The 22,144-nt window shown below is 39.9% G+C and overlaps 1 long non-coding RNA gene across 1 annotated transcript in view; it reads right to left on the bottom strand.

The window, feature by feature from the left end:
• Window positions 1-22,144, bottom strand: part of LOC112532362 — a 64,411-nt gene that overhangs the window by 20,184 nt on the left and 22,083 nt on the right. The window contains exons 6-7 of the long non-coding RNA XR_006939089.1: window positions 15,910-15,990; window positions 13,803-13,872 (exon numbers count right to left, since the gene is read on the bottom strand). This is a non-coding gene — a long non-coding RNA (uncharacterized LOC112532362). The remainder of the gene's footprint in view (window positions 1-13,802; window positions 13,873-15,909; window positions 15,991-22,144) is intronic.

Here is a 22,144-nt window from a genome sequence, read left to right as displayed (position 1 = left end):
ACAAACTCATAGTGTAAGATCTGCAGTAGTAAACAAATACAAATAACACATCAAGTGAGGAGAGGTAAAGTGGCAAAAAGAATAGAGTCTGGCCTGCTGTGATTTCACCAGAAGCCTCCAGAAGTTTTCTACTACACTTCACTTCACCATACCCATCTAACTATCCTCCAGGCATGAGATTCCCATTCAAAACTGTACTAAAATGAGAACAAAATGGTACTCGTGACATAATTAATGTAACAAAAATTAAGGTGAAAGAGGGCTTTATAATGTTCATATACTTCCACCCTCCAAAATAACACACTATTCAATAAACTGCTTTCCACAACCAAGACACTGATCACTCCATCATAGATTGACCTTGCAGCAATTAAAGAACCAAGGATGGGATTCCCGTTGTCCTGAAGCAGACATCTCAAACGGGACTCACAAACTCTACCCTAAAGTGCCTGTCCATTGAATCCACAGAGACTAGGGGGCTCCATCTGTGTATTAAACAGGTAAAGATGGGTAAAACAAATCCCACCAGTAGCATAGAAGTCTTTTTTTTTTAAAGAATTTGTTCTCTATAATGGAAACGCAGCCCGATGTTTAGTACTATCTTATATGTGTGTAAAGCTGAACTCAGAAAGACAGTAAATAGGAGCTCTAGCCAAACAGTTGACAATTATATACAGCACAGGATATGTGAAAATGAAAAACATTTGGGAAGTGCCTGTGAGGCAGCATCTGCAGCCATTACACTGAGCTGGAGTAACCACTGATACCCTCAATTACCCAAGTAAGCCAAGGTGTGCCCACCTGTGCTGGGTGTCCGTGCCCAGCAGGACTGCAGGGCCCTGTGAGGGGACGCCAGGGCTGCCACAGGCCCATCCAAGATGGTTCCAGATGATTCCAGCTGCCCCACTACAGGGCATGGCTGCACCCATCTGGTTTTAATTGGCAATAAACTAGTTCTCCCCAGGTCAAATCTGTCTTGCCCATGACAGTAATTGCCAAGCAATACCCCTATCTATCTCTACTGTCCAGCTTTTTAGGTTATTTTCTCTATATCTGTTGAGGAAGGGAGCAAGCAGCTGGGTGCCTTCTGCCAGCCAGCCACCATCAACCCACCACACCACAGCATACAGGGCTCTGCAAAACTCTGCTTCCTGCTCCTTGGTGTTACAATTGCTGATGACACTCCACAACAGCCTTCCTCTCATTACTTAATTTAATTGGTATTCCTTTGCCTGCACTTAGTTGAATAGATTCACTCCCTTTACTGCTCTCACCATCGTTAATAAATTAGAAGATAGACATTAAAGAAAACATCCACTACTGTCCTCTTTCTTCAACAGCCACTCCTGAATTGCCAACTGGTTTTCTTTGTGATTGCTGACACTTTAAACAGCAGAAATGTTTATAACACTCACACTAAACCAACCTGGATGTTTTATACCTGCTGAGCATCCAGCGGTCCTGTCTTTCCAGCTGGGGAGGTGAAAACAATGTTGGTGTTTTCAAGTGATCCATCACAAATTTTCATTTCTATTTTCAGCTTACTTTCTATTGGTATGGCTTTGATTTCTACTTTGATGTTGTTTCCAATATCAAAATAAGAAATACAGACTTTTACTGACATCTTTCAAAACCATCTTCAAATTATGCTGTTTCAGCATCCCAGCAGGAAAATTCAGAGAGACCTTGAGCTAATATTTACGCTGCATGCTCTAAGTTTAAAAAATGGATTATTTTACAGCCTTTGTTTGGGTCAGGAATGTAATCTGTAATTGGTAAATAACGATGTGCTTATTTTTTTGTCAAAGTGAACGATAACTGGCAGATGGATTTTCAAAATATCTTCCATTAGAGTATTATTATGGGGGGGTTAACTACTTTTCTTTATGAATCGGTCAAACTGTCCAAAAGGGTTTCTCATTTTTGGATGGATGAAACCAGAACTGGTGTAGCCGGCAGCACATGGCTATTTTATCTGCTCAAGGCATGATTCACCATCTATGAAAGGAACAAGGGAGTTTGGGAAAAGGGAATGACGGCTCTCCAACACAAGCAAAGTCCCTTCAGGATCCCAGGAAATTTCCCAAACCACCAAGTAATCACTGAAGTAACACTTGTGCTTATTGCTTGGAAGTAACATTAAACATCTCTGTAAGAAAACAAAAATATTTTGTCTTGATCAATGGATTTGAACCGTTAGGCACAGCTCAGAAAATTTTCACCTCTGTCAGCATAGGCAGGAATCTGTCTCTGACATACTGAAATTCAGTAGTTGACATATTTCAGGAACCAGAAGTGGCAGACTATTCAGTGAATAAGGAGTTGGTTGAATGGTCACTGAGTATTGTGGTCAAAAGCTCTATGTCCAGGTGGAGGCTGGAAATGAGTGGTGTCTGTCTTGGGACTAGTACTTTCTAACATCTTTATCAAAGACCTGTATAGTAAGACTGAGCGTGCCCTCTGCAAGTTCGCTGATGACAAGAAGCCGAGAAGAAAGGCCAGGTTGCATGGAGCCCTGAGCAGCCTGCTCTACTGGGTGGTAACCTTGTCCATGGCTGGGATATGGAACTAGATGATCATTAAGGTCCCTTCCAACTCAAGCCATTTTATAATTCTAAGAGAGCACTGGCACTGTCAGTATCCCCTCTTACCTTGCACTCCAGCATAAATTGCTGTCAATCACAGCATACAAAAGCTTGGGCATCCTGCCCAGGACTAACGGGGCCTGGCTGACCCACTGGGCAACCATGAAGCCCCAGAGGAGCAACTATGCAGTGTGATGTGGGACAGGGTGATGCAGGAGCTGTGGAGAGGAAGGGAAATGACAGGAATTACCACCTGCCTTAAGAGAAAGACAGCCTGCTCGCCTCTGCAGATGTCAACAGCAGTGGCAGCATCTGCAAAGTCACTGTCAGCCTGATGCTTGAAAGCCCTACTGCCCCTCCGTCTGCTGCAGGCAGCAGGAGTAATCCACATCCTGCCTTGCCTCAGATTCATCAGAGCCCCACAACAGCAAGCAGTAAGCTTGTACATAGCCGTGTTGGCACTGTATGTCTCAAATTAGCTTTTGATGCTCAGAAACAAAGGGTTCAGTTGTGCACTCCGCACTCCAAGTGCATACCCCTCAAAATGTGCCAGCAGGCTGCCAGGGCCAAGGGAATGGGACCTGAATCAAAACCTGCTGCTGTTTTCACCTCACCCCACTTAAACACATTTATGGGCAGTAGCAGAGGTTTACTCTCACTATAGTCACTGAGAAGACACAAATAAACTTTAATGAATATTGCCACAGCCCAGGTCAATAGATAAACGATTCTGTTATTTAACATAGCTCTCACAGCTATATCTAGAAGTGGAAACCTACATTTTATACCTCCTTGTTCACTAACAAATGTTACAATGAAATTTAGCTTGCTATTGGCTGCGTTTTGTGAATCAAAGGGATAAACTCCATTAATTCTCTACTGATGTTATTTAACTCACTGTAATGTCTATTTTTCCTTTGCCAAAATCCCCAATTCCTTTTTACCTTTGCTACTCCCTTACTGCTATTCCCTTACTGTAGGCTACATAAAACCAAAGCCGCCAATCTAGCCAGCAGAATATTTCCTTTATTGAAAAATTTCCCTTATTTTCAGTTTATAAACTGTCCGCCTGCAAGAGACAACTGCACACAGCCCATTCCACACAACAACCATTCTTTGCAGGGCATGGTGGGGTTGCAAGAAATGCCCCCTCAATCTTATATCCCTTCCCACAGCTTCTGAACAATAATATTACTCTAGTCTAAAGAAATCTAGGCTTTCTAGACCAGATCAAATGATTTCACATGAACAGTTTTACATAAAGCCATCTTCTAAGCTAAAAAAAAGAAAATTTTAAATATCACAATATTCTGCTTTAACATTTGAGACCAAACGGTTGGGCTAGTAGATGAGACCACTGGGAACCAACCCAAAATTGATGTATCTGATTTCACTTGCGAAGCTGAATGACAAGCTGAGAACTGAAGCAACCAATTTCAATTTGAAAATAGCTGCCATTCCCTCATCTCATGATGCAGAGCAGAATTAAGAAAAAGCAGCACCCATCCTTCCTGAGAGACAATGCTGCTAAAGCCACCCCACTTACAGAGATCTTCAAAAAAGCCCACTATGAAAGCTGGCTTTGCCTAGGGAGCATCAGCCTGTGCTGGTAGAAAGGAATGCAGTTCACAACTTCGACAACAGGAAACTGAACGGAAAATATTAGTTAAGAGTGAGAAACTAACGTAAGGAGAAGACAGCCAAGGTGGAAAGAAAGAACTTGAACAATTTTGCAAGAACAGCACTGAGTGCTTTTCCTTATTTAATATATTTATTCATGAGTCAGGCTACTATTAAGAGTGTGCTAATGAAAAATCATTAGCTGATGATATCAGGTTAGGAGATCTGATCAATATAAAGGAGGAATGGAGCATCACACAGGAAGAGCTACAAGATCAAAGCTGAATATCAAGCATTTAAGAACAACAATGATTTTGAAGTAAAGTAGAAAATTCAAGGCTGAGAATAGGACTGGTTATCTTTGAACTGGTCATTAAAGAAAGTCTCTTGTGGCTAAGTGCTACTTTTGCCCTCCAAAATAAATGGTCATACATACTGACAAAACACATACTAAATATGAAAAATAGAGGGGGGGGGAGGGGGGAGAAAGTATCAAAAAAAAAAAAAGAAAACTCTAGAAAAGTCTTCAAATAATGGCAACAGCAAGAAGGAAAATATCCTAAGACTGAGTTTAATATACTTGTGAATGGGATTATTTCATATACATGAAATGAATAATAATCTCCTTCTATGGCCGGCAAGTGGGCAGTGCTCCAGGAAGCACTTCCCGGCCCAGAGCTCCTGTGCTCCAGTGGCAGGAGTCACCTTGAATTGGATGATGCTGCACGATTAGGGCCTAAGGGAATTCATCATATTTAATATTAAAGACTTTACTTTGACACAATTTCAATTGACTGCAACAAATCAAAGCAAACTCTGCAATAAATGTCTTCATAATGCCTTTGCTGTAGCTGTACTTTGAAAGTCCAAAATCAATAAAAACAAAATGGTGACATATGTTTGTATTATTTGAAAAACTAAATGCGTGCAAGGGGATCTGTCACTGCAGGATTAATAGAGTACAAGATGTTCTGTTTGTTGGGCAGCTGATTGTCTGTCTCATAATATGAATTTTGAAAAAGCTAGGGATTTCTGCTAGTGCATTTTCAGGTTTATGCTGAATTTCACATTAACAATAAATCATCCTGTATGTATAGCTCTCTTTTTCAATTTACTGCTACATAACTTCATCAATTCACACAGGGAATAGGGCCATACACATAATGAGTAAAAATCTGATAATAAAATATTAAGTAAGACAACGAAACAAAAACATTTGAAATATTAATACCAAGGCTCTAAAATACCCCTCATTGCCATTCAGCATACATTTGGTGTGCACATATCTCTTACATGTTGGTGGAATGACAGTGGGAGAATGCCAGGCAAAGTACTCTAATGATCGCAAAACAATATACTCAGAATTAAGAAATCCATTTAACAATGATGTAAATAAAAATAAGGTGCACTCTGTTGTGAGTTGAAAGACAGTAATTTTGTTCTAGTTCGTACAGCTCCCTCTGAAGAAGTAACTTTTCACTACGTTAGTACCCTTCACAAAATGAACTCAAATTTATTTGTGAAGACTCATCCTTGGCTATCTGTGTGGCTGTCCTGCTGGGGCAGAAAGTAATTCCTGTTACAGAAAGGTCCTCGTGGTGCTGGATGCTTGCATAGACAGCATTAAGCCTGTACTTAAGCACTGCCTTGACTTCAGGCACTCCTTTTCATAAGGCATAGAAATGTATGCTTCATTTTACGCATATGCTGATACGTGTTTGATAGTTAAAGGAACTTTTTGCATATATCTATGCAGAGTTAGCAGAAATAAGGGCACATACTTTTGTCCTAGCTTTTTTGGGACCTTCTGCGGATTCAGACACTGAAGACCAGGAATTAATCCAGGTTAGGATTCACTTTTTTACATACATCTATATTCAAAACCCATAGGCAAGACTTTTTCAAGACTGAGTGCTTTCATGATTCCACAGAATGCAGCACTCCCATCCCACGTGTCATGCAAACAGACTCATGAATCGAGTAATTCTCCTCAGCTAACCAGGATCATATTTACTTAACTGATATGAAAAGACAAAGGAAAATATAACGCTTGCTCAATGTGTGCAAAATTTATGGTAACATAATGTGTTTAACAATTTTATCCAAGTTCCAATCTAGGACAAAACAAATATGTTCACATATTCCCAAGCCATATTATAGTGGTTGCATGCAGTAAGCAATTTAAAATTTTAATTTATCATTAAGTACACAGTACACATACAGGTTTTTCTTTTTAAATAACAATATGCAAAACTTTCAGAGTCATTAACAATTTAATAAGCTGTTTAAACAAGAGAACACTTTGAAATGCTTGATCTGACTGTGTCTGTGCTTTCCAAGCATCATGCAATAATTTATTATCATTTTCACAAATTGCCTGTCAGCTGGAAAAAAAAAAAAAACAAACTGTTCGGCAATTACCTCCAGTCCAGAAAGTCTCTACATAAACTTTATATCAATGCATACAATAAGAATATGGATACAGATCAAATATGTTTTCCATTAACAAAATGTTAATTGCTCTTTCTATGTCATTAAGACTTGCTGATTACCCAAGGAAATTCTACTGCAAGATCACAGAATACCCCGTATTCTACTGGAGGTCTTAAGGCTACAGTATCTACTTTGTGTATGCAGTAACACACAGAGTCAACAGCTGTAATGACTAAGTAGAACACACTAGGCTTGGCAGCATAAAGTCAACTGCAGGTTGCTGCTCATGCTCCTCTGTGTTTTGAAAAGGTCATTTTATATCTTCACCTGCAACTGAGCAGTTGCCTACCTCCAACTTAGGAAGGGAAGGAGGATAAATGGGTAATGTGGTTGACCTTCAGCATTTTGATACTCCCTTGAGATGGATTTGCATTAGCATAACACAAGCTCACTATATGTGTGTCTTGGAAAAGAGATACATGAGCAAAACTAGTAAAACAACTCCTTTCCCTCTAGAAGACTGAGATTAAATGGTGTGCTATGGATCAGGGCTCTGCTTTCTCTCTAATGCTGCCTAAACTCAGTCACAATTTGTTCCATAATGCTTAGTTTGAGATGAAGTCTGTGACCTGTGCTCAGAAAAAAAAGAAAAAAAACTACAGAAAACAACAATAGTTTGAGTGATAACTGTGACTAAAAACAATACAGGGCTAAAATTTGACACTTTGCTCTAGCTTATATCAGGGCATTGCCATGATGTAAAGTCAAACCTCTTAACTCTGGGATTCTAAGCATGGGAGAAGAGGAAGAGAGCTGCATCAATTTGACCAACACCATAACTAGCTCCTTCTGCATCTACCTTTATTATCAGAGCATAACTTTCCTTGAAGCTTGCCTCTAGCTCTTCCCCACCTCTACAAGTAGCCCTTTTTCAGCTTTCTGTTATGCCACATAGTAGTCAGTCAATAGAGGGGCAAGTCTTCCCGCATTTTGAAGTATAATACCAATACCTGAGTGCTTCTTCCAAGACCAGCTGACAAGTAGTCATTACCATTTTACACTGAGACTTGCATTCTGCTTTTCTTGTATTTTTAATTAAGCACTGACACACTGTATGAAGAAAGAGAGCAAATCTAACATTTGATCCCGTCTATTTCAACATCCAACAGATACTGTGTTAAGTAAAACCTCCTATGGAAGAGAATACAGTGACTGACCTCACCCAAATTCGTGTACCTTGATGCACTCACAACTTAGTAATTCAGTTCAAGTTCTATTTTCTGTGATTGTTAATAAAACTTTATTTTATAAGCATAAACTTTCGGAATTTTTAACTGCAGGGGCAACAACAGTGCTCGCCAGGATACTGTCAGTCTCTAAATACTCATGCTGGCACAACACAGTAATATTGCATTGTATCTTGTTCCCAGACTCACACTGCTTTGTTTTGTATGTTATGTTACTGAAGTATGATAATGCAACATAATTGACCTGTCACAGCAAAGAAATTTGCTGAGAGTTTGAACGTGGGTTTTGAAAATTAAGGAAGAACCTACATATCTCCAAGCCTGTACCACTGAAAGTGTGACTCTTGTGCTTTGGGATAGATTTGCAATGTGGCTTTGACATTTTGTAAATACCCCAGCCATGCACTGAGAATTATTTTTGCATTTCACATCCAAGATCCTACAGCTTTCCAACATGAAGAGCATGTACTATTGCATATAAACTGGAAATAATAGGACTCTGAACTCCCATTGTCTGCCATTTCAGTTGCAGAATTACTACAGAATAAAAACCTTTACAGATCAAAAAAAGTTCAGTGTTAACTAGGACAGCCTTTCAAAACAGGGTGGTATCTGCTAGCAAAATTAAACAAAGGAAAGAGAAGTAGCTCTTCTAATAGAAATAAGGAAGTTAATGTGGTTAATGTTATTACCAGTAATGAAAAACCATAGAATCATAGAATGGTCTGGTTGAAAAGGACCTCAAAGATCATCTAGTTTCAACCCCCCTGCCATGGGCAACCACTAGGCCAGGCTGCCCAGAGCTACATCCAGCCTGGCCTTAAATGCCTCCAGGGATGGGGCATCCACAACCTCCTTGGACACCCTGTTCTAGTACATCACCACCCTCCGAGTGAAAAACTTTCTCTTTATATCTAACCTTAAAATGGTGGTAAAAAGGTTTATAGGCATGGTAAGTAAAGAGCTTGGAAGAGAAACACTGGCCCAAAGGTAAAAAGAGGACATCCACCAACAGAAGGAAAGTACACCGCTTGCACTGCACAGACATGTGGAGCCACTGTCAGCATATACATAACCAGCACTGCTGGGACCACAAAAAAAGTTGAATCCTATTTCCTTCAAATTTTCTGTCCTGGGTAAAAAGGGAGAAAGAGTCCAACACTGAATTCAGATAATGCTAATATTTCTAATTATACAAATCCTCAGTATAATTTGACACATGGGATCACACAGACACATTTATATGATCTCTATCCCACATCCTGCAGGTCTCAATATGTACTTGGACTTGACAGTAAATTACCATGATGTCAGTGGACAAACTGCACACAAAGTCCTGGTGAGAAATGTACAGCAGATGAAAATAAAATATAATAGACTACTTGTTACTAAGGACTCCAGCATTCACAAGCGAGGATCGACTTCATATGAAGCACTGATGAAAAACAGTTGCCTTAGCAGATCTAAGGCCTTACTCAGGTTGTAAGAAATGATATTTCTGTTTCAGATGCTTTGGGAAGATCTCTGAAGACAATGTGGTGCTTTACAGAAATGTTTGTTTTTAGTTAACACTGTATTTTTTTTTGCTCTCATTTCATCATGGTTGATTCAAAGTATCTCTGGCCACTACAGACCTGATTTTCACTACACAGTGTACCACAATCTCTCAGTACCAGTGAGATGCACTGAAGCTTCAGAAAGCATTCTGCATTTGGCAGGTGTGGGACAACTTGGCAAAATGAGTATTGAAGGAATAGCCTTTCAAAAAAGGCCTGTAGCACTCCGCACTGTAGTTGCTTGTTACATGCTGTTCATATGGCTTGCTGAATCTTAACCATAAAGTTCATTAAATATGATTCCCTACAGAGAAGAATAAGCATGCATCTTACCTACATACATTATAATTTTGAGGCCAGCTGAGGATTTATGGGAGACAACTCCAGCTGGGTTAGGAAGGTAAAGCAAAATGAAGAGAGACAGAAGCAAAGTACTGCATTGCTAATGCAGTGGCATCTTCTGAACAGATCAAAATGAGCTCGAAAAACAAATCTGAAAGCACTAGATCTTGGCCCTTATATATGAGTTACATCATATGAAGGAAGTAAAACATCATCATTGCTCACCATGCCATTCATTATCATGGTGTTGTAAGGCAAGAACTGGGACAGATTCATCCCCATGAATGCTGTCATCCAAATGTGAGTACGTAAATTCTGATATTCTATCCCCATTTGAACACTCAAGTGCCACCAAATTGAACATTTGTGCCTCTCACTTTTTCACCAATATGCAGAAGTGGGAATCCTCAGGCACCCACATTTACAAATTAAGCAAATATTGCTCCGTAACAAATAATTACATATTTAGAAATTACTCTAAAGCAATCTATAAATAAAGCCTACAAGGGCACTACAGATTTACTGCAAAACAAAAACAGCATTAAACTACAAAACAATGGAAAAAAAATAACATCATTTCCCATGTGCTCAATGTGCCAATGGATATACAGTCCTTTAGGCAGCAATAGTAATAATAAAAAGTCAGCTGGGTCAAGTAGCATGTTTCCACTATTAGCATTATTTAAACTAGACTTAAGGTGTGAATAGGGCTCTAAAAATAAGTAAAAATCTGACAGATCCCTGCTCTGAAAAACGTATGATATGAAGTAGAAGAATCTGTGGATAACAACTTTCAACTTTTTGCAGTGAGGAAAAATGTCACAACAAAAAACATGTTTCAAAGTTTTTGTCTATGAGGAGAAAGTCTAATTTACACTTTCTTCCTTTTATTACAGCACTGGGTTCCAATGAGTTCCTCCACTACTACAGCTGAAGCTACAGGCAGGACTACCTCCAATTCTACCAAGCATCATTTCTACCACCTGGAAAACAAGGAGAAGCGCCATAAAACAGAACAAGCTTCAGATCTCATTTATCAGGTGCCAACAGCACACTATGGATATATTCCTGAGGAATTCATGTGGTCTGAGCCAGAGTTTCCAAGTTAAGGAAAGTCTCCTATGGTTAAACTATGGGGCAGTATTTTATTAACCACAAGTCAGTTATTGCTGCAAAAAGCGTCAAATCCTGCCTACCAATGAGACCTGTCCCTGTTCTGGGCGCATGAGCTGCTTGAATTGTGCCTTCAGGGGGCTGCAGAACAAACCCTCAAGACTGCTGCTTGCTGCCAGCCCATAGGACCAACCCTGCAGGGTCCCCCCCATATCTGCTGCTCTCAGGGGTGAGGGCAGGGCAGGCAGCCCCAGAGCCAAGGGAGCAGGTTGCAGCAGCACAAACCTCAGCAAGCGGCATGTGTTGGAACAATCCAGTTTGTCAAAAACTGAATTGCTGAAATACCAGGTAAGGCTTCACCAGGTGACCCTACCACAGCCAAGCTGGTCATAGAAACACAGAATCACTAAGGTTAGAAAAGACCTTAAAGATCATCGAGTCCAACCACGACCTAACCATACTACCCTAACTCTAACAATCCTCCATTAAATCATGTCCTTGGTCTTTCCATATGCTTGTCTGTGTGGTGAGTAGATGACAAAGTCCTGATGAATCACAAATTCTGGACAAAAAAAAAAATTCTTTTTAAAATAAAGATGCAAAAGCTCCAAATCTCCACCTGTCATGGGAAATATCCGAAGGTTTTCCAAATATACACAAATCAGTTTCTGGTGTCCCAGGGCATAGCAGGATGCAAAGAAAATCCAGAAAGAAAACAAGTTCTGCAGTTTTATGAGAAGAAGCAAAGGACATCAAATGCTAGGAAAAAAGCATGGCGGGAGTATAGACACAGCACATCTTTCTAGATCTATATGTATAAATATCAAGAAACAAAAGCAGCACACTAAAATATTCCTCTTCTGTTATAAATTCTTTTTTTTTTTTTCAATATTTATCCAACTGCAAGCTCTGACAATACCTTCTAGGTGAAGTAAGATGTTTTAATTATCAAATTTACAAGACCAAACGGACTAGCAAAAAAGCTTAATAGCATATTGGCAGTTAGTAGATCGTTGACAAAGAGAATGGATACAGATATAGTGACAGCATTAAACTGAGCATCACAGCTCATAGAAATGTCCACAAAACAGCTGAACGCAAGAACCTAACACTATGTTCCTATGTCAGATTAAAACAATTTTTGTTTCTTTGCTTGTTTCCAGAGATTTGCTATGGAGTATTCTTAGTGTGCATCAGAAGACCTCCTCCCGTCTTCCACCAGCTCTGCTAGAGCTGAATGAAATAATACCAAGAAAGGAATTTGCCTCAGGTTATTTTATGCAGCCTTTTTGAAGGCTAAGGGCAAAAATACAAGCAGGCCTATGAAGAATTTACAATAAGCTGACTGACACAGTTAAGAAAACTTGGAAGTGTTCATCTAATGAGCAGTACATGCAACTGCTAAAAGCTGGACCATCAGTCCACATTGTTCATGTAACTCAGCAGGTAACTGAACAACACCGACACCTGTTGGGATCCTTCCTCTTCCTAGCCCAGTAACTCTGATGTGCTCAGACTGAAATCTACCTTCTGCCATGCTTTTTATACACTGAAAGTTACTTTATTAACATTAAAAGACTCCTTCCAACAATGGCAGCCACCAAGTCCATTTCCACATGGGTTCACAGCTCCAGGAGCTGATTTCCCTGGAGCTGAGCAGCCCCAAAAGTAGCAGGGACCCCCTGAGCAGGGGCTGTCAATCAACATGGTTTCCATGTCCTGCTCCAGCAGTTCACACCAATCTAAGAGTCCACCTCATCTACCTACTTGCCATACCACCTGGGTTGAAACACAATGCACAAAGAAATAACTCACATTTACAGAAGTACAATACATAAAAATTAATTAAAACATTAAATCTTTCTAAAGAAACGTGATGTACACAATTAAACTCAGCATTTAGTATAGGGGAAAAATCCCTTCACACAAAGGTTGTTGATGCAGTGATGAACATCCTTCAGGTCTTCTAACCAATATTATCATTCCTTCGTCCACCTCATTAATATCCTCCCCCACAGCCTGCATTAACTAGTTCACACTACCAGAAACACTGCCTCCAGCAACACCTTTGTGTGCTGATTTTATTTCTCTCAGCAATTTCTTTACCAGATACCATATGCACGCGTAATGTTATTTCAACTCAGATTTACACAGCACCTCTGATATTTCCCACATGCAAGTGTACGTCTCTGAATTGGATTTCTGAATATAACAACAGAACATTTCACATATAAAAAAGCTTGTTTATTAGCACCATAAAATTGTCAGTCGTTTATGCCCCACTTGTAAATACCAGGCCACATTAACATAAACTTGCCAAATGCAGAGCAGGGGGGAGAGTGGGTGATCTTCCCTGCGATCCTTCAACAGGAGAGCAAAGCATAAATAAAAACTGAGCGTGGTGGGAAGTGCTACTGTTAGTTCTAGTAATTCCACTCCAGCTCCGAGGAGCAGACTCATGGCCCAGAGGACACGAGTGTGCACAGCCAGCATCTCCTTATTTACTACCCTGAGTCCCAGCCATGCTCACCAGCTTGACTTTACAGGAGAGCACGTTGGCTCATCTTATGCAAAGGTATATATATTTTAGATGCTGCCTACTCTCCTTGTCAGATTCGAGACCTAATCAATCCTTTATGCTATAACCAGGTGTAAGTCATAAAGAGGTTGTTATTAAAGAGTTTTATAGAGTGAGAAGCTTAGGTACTCATGCAGGAGAGAGGTTTTATAAACAGCCCACTGTGCCCTCCTGTTTTCAGGCACCGATGCCAAGACTTCTTCCCGCTGGCCAGTTTTAAATATATTTAGTTATTCTCAACCACTGGTCTCGAATTCTAGAGTTACTTCTGCTGCTGGCTTATGAAAGCCAGATTCTCCATCCACAAAAAGATCCAAATAAGACTTACCAGAACACTTTGGCTTGGAGACCAGCGGTGACAGCCAGCATACCATAGCACTGAATTTGACTTTGCACACCTGTTTTGGTGGAAAGAGGGTGAAATGTAGAATGACTACAAAACTTACAGACTGTGCTCTGTGTGAAAGATGAGACTGTTGACATAATGAAAGCTACTCTAAAAATGAAGATCTGAGCAGCTACAGAATACAAAAATTCAAAAATAAAGTATAGACTTTATTGTTACGTTTCCAAAACGTCAAGGAAGCAACAAACATCCTAGATGAATTTATACAAGTACTTGTGAGCTTATACTTACTTCAGTTTAATACCATTTTTTTCAGTATAGCTTAAATCAGCGGAGTATAACTCAACCTTAAATCAGAAGATCCATGCAGATTTATCTAAACTGATTTCACTTCCAAAAGAAAAAATAAATAAATAAATTCAATAAGTTATTGCAAAGGGAAAGTTAGAGCCACCATGCCCACGCAGTACATCACTGCTCCCTGAGCTCCACCCGCTCCCACTGGCTGCATGTCCCCAGGGACCACCCTGTGTCACTTTCTAAGCAGCAACTGCAAAAGCCTCTGTGTAAAAACCCAAGGAAATCTTTTACTAAGGGGAATTTATATGTGCATACTGCAGCTGCAGTCCATGTTCAAGCTACTCACTTACAAATTTCCTGCTATATCCTCCAAATTCCAGCAAGCTATTACCTTAAGTCCTGCACAGCAAGTCCAGCCTTCGGTGGCATCTCACTCTGCTATTTTTGTCCTAGGTGATACTGCCTCCTATGTCATTTATCAAAGCAATCATAACTCAAAGGATCCAGTTCCCACCCACACAAACAGAAAAAAATCTGGAGCAAGACAGGATACCAGGTATCCACAGTGCTATTATTATTATCTTGATAAAATAGCAGGGACACACATTCTGCCTGTCACAATTAAGGTGATAAATGCCTGTTTCTTTGAGGCTTGTTTGAAAGTCAATTATGCAGATTATTTCTAGAATACAGACAGATGGTCTTTTCCCCCATATGAGACAATCAAGTTGAACTCTGATATGTGCATAAAAATACTGTAATTTGTCAAGCTCCAATGGGGCCATTTTATCACAGATAACCAAAAGACTATATGGATTTTTGCATTTGCCTCTTTTCGATTAACACAGCCTATGTTCCTCTTTATTCAGATTTTTTTTGTTGTTAATGGAAACTTTGCTATGTTTCATCTTGAAGCCAAATATTGATCTTTCAGTCGAGTCTTCAGGTTTTGATTAACACAAAAGGTTGCCAAGCAAGCAGCTTTTTGTTTGCTTTTTGCTAATTCTTTTTCTTTTTTTTTTTTTTTTATTCACTTGCCACAGTAAATCTTGCTTTTATTGTCCCACCACTGAAAAGCAAAAATGGATTTATTCGAGCACCTAAATAATTTACAATACAGAGCTTTTTGGAAAGACTGATGCAATGTTGACCTCTGTTTTCCCCCTTCTCTAGTTGACAATAGAAAATTTTTGATTGACTTGAAAGGAATAGAAAGGAAGAAGATTGATTTTGACATGTTAATGATGGTTTAATGCAACAAAAGCTTTAGAAAATGAGTGTTTAGTAAGGCGTTTTTTAACAAAAGAAAAACAAGCTGTTGTAAGTACAAAAATTACTATCAATATTTTTCTCATAATTTTCATTCTCTGACAGGTTGAATTTTGTGCTCCTATTTAAGAAATAAGTTAAATTTATTTTTGACTCACAAATATTTTGGTTGCCTGAATTCCACTTCATCTGTGTGCCATGGAGCCCATGCTTATCAAGTCCACAGCAAACTTGATATTCCAAAGCACACAAATTCTGACAAATATAGGAAAGAATATTCTGAAACAGAAGATGTGGGAGACAAACATCTTGTTTCTTGTAGACGCTTTTTATATCCTTGTATTAAACAACTTTGGCTCCCAAGTAAATGCAACCAAATCAAAAACCTGGCTCCAATCCAACTCAGTTCAGGGAGGTCTTAAGCCTGCTTCCAAAGCAGTGCAAGACCCCATAAAGGTATAAATATTGATAAATATTTTAAGTCCATAGCATCTAGAGTCAATAGTAGATACTGTCTTACCTGTCTGAGGTTTAATGTCAGACAACACAAGATTAATAACACCTGCCTAATCAAGGAGTGTTTCAAGGTCTTCGATGAAAACTGCAACAGAAAAACAAGGTATTATTCAGGTAACTTTTTGGATACTAGAAGTCTTCCTTGACAGCACTATCTAGAGCATATGGCACAAATCATTGCTAGACATAGACATATAGAGTTACATTCAGACAGACGTTAAGCCAACAGGTATTTAGGCAGAACATTTAACCAACTTTCACTGTAAGATATATCAGGTCGATTATCATGGTTCATAAGGAGACATGGATATCAGTCATCAAAACCCACATTTCAGCAAAATATTAAATACAAGCTTAAAATAACTCCTCTTGATCTATTAGCCAAAGTACTTGCAGTACCTACAAGTTTCTGTTTAGCCCCTCTCAAGAAACATATATTGATTTTTTATGCAGCGCTTTAAACTCAACCACACATCAGAAAGCTGCTCGCGCAGTATTAATGCCACCAAATCTGACCCCATGAAGCTTCCAAACCGCACAACGCTGTGCAAAAATCTACCAGTCATTCAGGGCAGAAGCAGTTGCTGCTGAATGTAGCAGTCATTTTGCCATTTTTTTTCTGTTGTTTAATTTCTCCAGACAAACAAAAAAGAAATGGCTCCATGTCAATAAAATGGTATATCAATTTGGTAATAAATAATCAGCTTTTCTCTTGGGAATTTACTGCTTCATTCTAGTTCTGATGGAACGTATTGCCAGCTGCTACTCAGGGGTCCAGTATTTTGCATGTTATTATACACCTGCCCGATATTCATGTCCACTATCTCCACATGCGAAGAATAATGTTTTGATCTACACATGGAAAACAAGAAGGTGTTCAGGAGTGATCAGCATAGATAAACCAAAGGAAAATCATGTTTAAGCAACCTGATTGTTTTCTATGATGGACAGACAGCTGGGATCAGTGGCATAGTGTCTAGCTGGAGGCCTGCAGCTACTGGTGCTCCTCAAGGGGGTCAATACTCGGTCCAGTATGATTTAATTCATTCATCAGTGACTTGAGTAAAGGGATAGAGGGCCTCATCAGCAAGTTCACCACTGCATGAAAAATCCAGGAGAGTGAATAAGGGAACAAAATTCAACTCATACATGACAAAGTACCTTGCGGCACCATAATATTTTCAGAGGAGAAAGTGTAAAAAACAAGAGGCTGAACACATGCAAACAGAAATGTGTTTCTGTTTCATATAATATGGCAGATGAAAGTTTTTCATATTATTTTTAGAAGTACACTGTAGGTTGGAGAAGATGCTAGAGACAAAGGTTTAAAAAAAAATCGTTATCATCAAGTGAGGGAATCAAAAAATTGTTGAACCTTGCACATCCTTAAAGCTGCTTGTGCTATTTTCAATTGTGCTTAAGTTTACAAGGACAAATCAGACCTTTGAAACTAACAATTTCATTTTCAAGGGTGTCCTTGAAAGATTGCAGCCATATACAAATAAGTTACAGGATACAAAAGAAAGCCACGTAAATAACAAAAAAAACTCAGGGTGAATGTCAGCAATTGAAAACATACATGCAGCAGCTGCAAAATAAATTACTGTAGTCAAAGTCGCTCCTCAGACTCAAGAGCTCATATGGCAGTCTTTTAAAGGTCAATACTGAAGTCAGTCACATTGGAAAAGTCGTCGAAGAATATGAAATCCAGTGTTCAAATGATTTGTTTGCCCAGGGGTCCTTATTAGAAAGGTAATCTCTTCTCTATCACTGTTTAATAACATATCATTACTTTGTGAAGTGCTTTAAAATACCTGGAGTACAAAAGATGATATTTAAAACAAATTCATTCTATTCTATCCCAAACAATACATAAAAAACTGGAGAGAAAGGATAAAGATGTTAATTTTACTGACAATTTTGTAACACTCCATGAGAGAGAGCAAACAGCTATAATTCCAAAATTACATATAACCACGGGCCATTTTGTCATGTGAAAAGTACCAAGAGATGATAATTTCTCCACTGACTTTAATTAAGCTTCATGTAGACTCTCTCACACACTCTCTTTCCAGCTCTCCTTGTTATTAAAAAAAAAGTGAAATTACCCTCCAGGTGAATTTTGCCGAGTGCTCATAGTTCCGCAGTCTTGTGGAATGAAAAGTTTACGTGTGAAGTCAAGGTTTTGATGAATGTCAACGTGAAAGCCAATTAAATGGGCTGAAAGGAAGACACAATTTCCCATTGTCTAATTGCCTCGCAGCACCTTCAAGGTAATAAATTTGTCACATTGAATTATTAATGAGCAACGAACGTTTGACTTGTAGCCTTGAATAGAAAATAGTTCATTATCAGTTGGCCTTGTTCCTTCCAAACAAAGAGTGGCAAGATGGGCATTAAGAAAAAGGTGTCAGAGAAAGCTCTTCCTCACATCAGCATCTTGCACATAGCATGCCTTTTGGTGCAACATCCTGTAAAAATTCCAGTAAGGGGGAAAAAATCCAATTCCTAATGCTCTTTGGCCTTGCAGCCTAACAAATAAAATTCCATCTGGATTCCCCAAAATACTCTCCCTTACTGTCCCTCACTTGAAATATATACAAGGCTACATCAATGTAGAAGGAGCTCAACAAAACAAAGGCCAGTTTTACGATTACGTGGCTCTTTGAGACTCTCTACCTTATCTTCTTTGCAGAGAACTGCACACATAAATGAGATGGGATGGGGAGAGAAGACCTTGGTAGTGGTGGAGGACTCCACTGCATCTTGTTTGCAAAACAAAATGAAGTCTAGGCACTTGGTTTGGTGTTAGATCTGCACCTATATAGGGAACTATGGAATAAAGCTCGTGCCTATATCTGGGCCTTCTCAATAGCAAAGGCTCAGGCTGTGCCATGCCTGGGGACATGCAGCTGCCCTGGTGATGAGCATGTTAAGCAAGCCCCAGATATAGGAGCACTGGTACTGGTTCTCCTCTGATCTGATCCAGATCCTGCTTTCTCCAAGGGCTGCCAGCCAATACAGCACACTTCAGAGTAGTGTATCCTACATTCACTACTTTGTCTTCGGAAAGTAATTGCTGGTTGGGGAAAGCATTCCTTGCACTTAGGGAGTTCTCAGGTGAAGAAGGAGAGAAGAGAGAGTCAATCAGTTTGTGTTCTGATTGTACAACATAACAAGAAGACACAAGACGTGCTAGCCCAAGCAGACAGAGCACCTGCATGTACCCTGGCAAGTTCAACTTTGTACATTCAACCAGCATTTCAGCAAGCATTTTCTGGAACAGTTTTTATTTTTACAGAAAACTTATAATCATTAATTTGAACCACAGAGCTCAAGTCTGCAGTGTCAGTAGGACTACTTCATAACTCCAGGACAGTAAGCCCTTCTCTTTTTGATGTCAAGATCAATAAAATCAGTTTCTTTGATGCCTGACCATTCCAAAACTTAACTACTCCCTTTTCTCCCTCAGTTTATACCAGGGTTCGCCCAGTGTTATTTAAAGACAAGATTAATACCTGTTTAGTGGCTGTTTCCGTGGCCAGGTAATCACAGCCGGTGGCTATAAATGCTCACAGAGCCCAGAAGGTTACTGGGCAGCTTCTCACCTACACTGTAAACACACTCTCCTACAGAAATCATACAAGCAGCTCAGAGTTCATATCACTCCTGCCTGAACAATACCACCTGTAGTTTGTGCACAGAAGAGCAATGGAGAGAGCAAATACCTGTCACAGTGCCAGGCACTAAGGCTTCTATGCGCGTTGGGCCTAGCTGCCGTCGCGCACACAGACAAAGCCTTCTTCTCCTTAGGAAATTGAAATGTTGTTAACTCTCTCTTGAGATGCAGCACTTCCCAGAGAGTCCTGCTGATGTGAGGAGGTGCTCAAAGGGCCTATTCCAAATGCCGGTGTGAGCCCTGAACAAGAAATCTCTCAGCTGCTGTGTCTCTGGCACTTCACCAGAACACCTCAGAGATTCAGTAGCTTTCCTTTTGCAGTGAATTTGAGCCTTTCACATACACATCAGTAACACTGTAGTAGAAAGCTTAGAAGTTTTAATGAATAAGGCATGGAGATTTAAAGGTTTGGGTATATAATTACTGTAGCAACATGTGCTTTTTCTTGCACCACCATGAGATCTTCTATTAAGCACGGTGCAATACACCAAATAAATTACAGGTCACAAAACACAGCAATAAATCCTGCCCACATTAAATTACAAAGTAATTAAAACTGCTTCAGTGTTTACATTTGAAATTCACTAACGATATCAGAAAAATTTCTGATTACCAATGCATCCAAAGTAGCCTCTGTAGCATCTGACTGCTGCTAACATGAAAACATGCTTTTTTAGCAGGGCCAGACAAACAAAAGTACTTAGACATAAATATGTAGTAGATGCTTCCAAGGCTCTATAGAAGATCTTTCCCTGGGTAAACCCCCAATTCCATTTATCTGTTAGTGAAATTATCATATACTTCAAGTTCACCCTACAAAAAACCACCAAAAATGGGCATTTTCATCTAATTAAGTTTCTGTAGTAGAAATACTAGCTTCACTACTTACAGGCAACATGCTTTTTCATTTCTCAGGCACATCTCTATCCTGGTTCAATCCAACAAAGAAAAGAAAGGAGAAACAGGGCAGCACTAGTATTGTTTTGTTCAAAGGCATGGATGGTGCCAGCCCTTGAACTTCCCCTGCTCCCTGAAAAAAAGGACCATCAACAGACAAGATATCTCCATTCCCAAAAACCTTTCAGTCCAGAAAGTTGCAGCAATGCTTGAAATAACAGGCAAGACAATGAATGCACTCCAACAAAACCTGACAAGACAATAGTGAAACACTCATTATTATCCCTGACTTATAGGGCAAGTCAAGCCTTTAGTCACTCTTGTCTTGGTATACTCCTATTACTGATAGTGAATGGCATTCATCCTATTCCAGAGTAAAACACCTACTACTGCTGATACATGGAAATTAAGTACCAGCTTTCATTACACACATGGTAGATGTGATGACTCTATTGCTTTTCATGTCAGTCACTTGGCAGCAGTCATGCATCCTCCCCTGAAAGTGGGATGCAGCAATTAGGTACCTGTGTGAAACAATGATATTGCTCCATCCCATACATGCACCCAGTGCAGTACTGCCCAGTACATCACCAAGTCACTTCCAAAAAGCAGCTGACACCTCCTGGCAACATATGAAAAATGTCCTATTTTGAAACAATTTTGCCTTTGTGTGATGTATGTGCTGTTTTTCCTTTTCTCTCAGTCTTCATTACTAACAACGTTTGCATGAAAAATGGCATCTTCAGTCTTCAAAAAGTTCATCCACTGCTGCTGTTGCTACTTTTTTTCTTTGCACTTGAAGTCATAATCCTCCTTGTGTAGCTACAGCATGATGCTGTGAAAATTCTTGTGGCAAGAAGAATACACAGCCCTGATGAGTTCTCAGGAGGAAGCCTGGGTGCCAGCGCAGAAACCGATCAGGCAGCTGCCAGCATCTAGCATGTTGAGACCATGTAAATACCACTCCTGAGCCTCCTTCCCTCTCCGCAGTCCTTCTGAACTTCTCAGTGACAGCAGAGTCCCATTGCACATTGCTACCACCCACCCTGGCTAACACTGCCCCACGTTTCCCCACACTGCATCCAACAGCTGCTTCCTGCCCTGGGCTATGTCTCCTGGCCAGACACTGCTTACTCCGCTAGATCTGCACGTGAGCAATGCTCCAGTATTCTCTGGCACCAGGAGAAACACAAGTAAATAATAAGCAGGGGTGAATTGTGAATAGCTCAGGCATGTGCTCATTTAGCTCCTCTCCCAGTATTTCTGCTGGCCTTTAACCCCTAAATATCATGCTAAACAAAGACATTTTGTTAATGGTGAAACAAGATGTAAGGGACTCAGTCCAGTCACTCGTACTTGGGTAACACTACTACATAAAACTGATTCTAGCATGGAGCTGGAGCATTTAAATTCGTAGGGAGCACAACAACACAGCTGAAGAAACATACCCCCACAAAGAGGGAGCAAGAACCACCTACACACAGTCAAAATTATCCCGGAGCACTATGAGTGGCACACGGACTCTGTGTTTGCCCTCAGCAGGGCCTCAGCTTCTCACAGCACAACCATTCCCATGCAGACAGGAAGCTTTGCTACCAGAGCATCACTGCAGCCATCAAAATCTCTGCCCTCTGCTTTCTTTTTACAGGATGCAATTACTCAG

Source organism: Gallus gallus, chromosome 4, assembly GCF_016699485.2.
Source record: "Gallus gallus isolate bGalGal1 chromosome 4, bGalGal1.mat.broiler.GRCg7b, whole genome shotgun sequence".
NCBI lineage: Eukaryota > Metazoa > Chordata > Aves > Galliformes > Phasianidae > Gallus > Gallus gallus.
This window is presented reverse-complemented; position numbering and strand designations above follow the sequence as displayed.